The sequence below is a fragment of the Psittacula echo genome, assembly GCF_963264785.1.
Source record: "Psittacula echo genome assembly, chromosome: 2".
NCBI lineage: Eukaryota > Metazoa > Chordata > Aves > Psittaciformes > Psittacidae > Psittacula > Psittacula echo.
This window is the reverse complement of record NC_137737.1, coordinates 117,344,523-117,346,266: the sequence shown is the minus strand read 5'-3', so window position 1 is coordinate 117,346,266 and position 1,744 is coordinate 117,344,523.

Below are 1,744 nucleotides of genomic sequence, written 5' to 3'. Positions count from 1 at the left end.
ATCAGCCATGGACACCTGTAAAACAATGTAAGCTTTCTGGAGGAGAGCAAGCTGCAGTGCTTTAAAAACTTCTTCAGGTAATGAGAGAGTTTTCGAAGAGGCTCTCGACTTTATGCAGTAGTCATTTTAAAATTTCGAAATTAATTACACTTAGTCTTGTTCCAGCATGAGCAAAATGTGAAAGCAATTAATATTTAAAATCACTGCAGGAATATTTTTATAGTTATCCTTTCTATTACATGCCCTGGTGTCAAAACATCAGGTCAGCTCCCTTCACCACCTTTTTCCCCCCCTCCTACAAAAGGATATGTAGATTTTCTTACAGCTGGATATGCAGATTTTCACAAGATACAAATGGTGAAAGAATGGACAAGGAGAAATAACTATTGTGGGCTCAACTTGCACCACATACAACCAAGTGAACAACCAGCCCTTTTTCATGCTCTGTGAATAAGTCAGTTTCTTACATTATGTTACCAACCACTTAATAGTCTATGAGTTATTTCTCATTCTCTCAGTAGTTAATGCTGAAATGTTCCCAAAAATTCACATCTCAGAACTGCACAGTTCCATTATTTTAATTGATTAAATATATTTGCAGTATTAGTGTAAGAAAAAAAATTTAATGGCATCAAAATCCTTCAAATTAAATGAAGTAAGAAAATGCTGCTATGCACTTCAGCCAAACCATCACAAATGATATGTTATATAAATACAGACACGAGGTAGCTGGCAGCTACAAATCCACCAATTCTGGAAGTGTCAAATCTGTCTAAAAACCATAAACTGACAAATACTAATTAAACCTTTCCATTCAAAAAAAAGAACACCTAGTTTATTGCTTTCAAAGATTTGTTCCTTACATCAGACATAGGCAAAGGCATATCAATGAAAGTTACCTGGCTGTTGATGGCTTTTGATTATATTCACTTTTCCAAAAGAAACACTAAATAAAAATTTGAATTCAAATATTTGACTCGCTCCCCATGTTACATGTTCTCACCAAAATGAACAAAGGCTTGTATTTTCCAAGGGGGAAAGAAGGACAGGAAAAGGTATCATTTCCAAATGGATAGTATTAACTACTTTCTTATGAGAAATCAGTAAGAGAACTAAAATCACTGTTTGCACCAGACAGACCACATTGAGAAAAACAGACCAACCATTGCAGGAGAGAGAGAAAGCATTCTAGCCACAAAGACAGTAGTGTTATGGCATATAATACATGGAATACAGATGGACATATGACGATCTGTACCACAGGTGTAATTTTTACTAAAGCTTCCTGAATTTTTTTACGGGTTTCAGAAAATGCAAAAGTGGAACAGACAAGGAAGGAAAATAAAGACAAGAAACATAAAAGAGGAAAAGATGCAAGAAAGCAAGAATCAAGGCAGTAACTGCAAAAACAAGACAGAGGGCTAAGAAGACAGACTTTAACAATGTGGTCTGAAAACTGCCCAGAGGTCAAGTATGCAAAATGAAAGTTATGTTCATTTCTCAAAAGAATCTGGAGGGGATGTGGATAGGCAAGGGTTTCCTGGTTTTATTTTGGGGTCGTTGGTTTGGTTTTTTTTCAAATATATATATATATATATATGTACACACACATAGAGTGCGAGCTTGTCTAAAGAAGTGATACTATAGATGAAAGAACTTACTCCCTGCAACAAATAGAATACCTTGACCTCTCAAGTAAACTAAGCATACAAAAGTGGTAAAAATAAAAGGTGCATGTAAAACC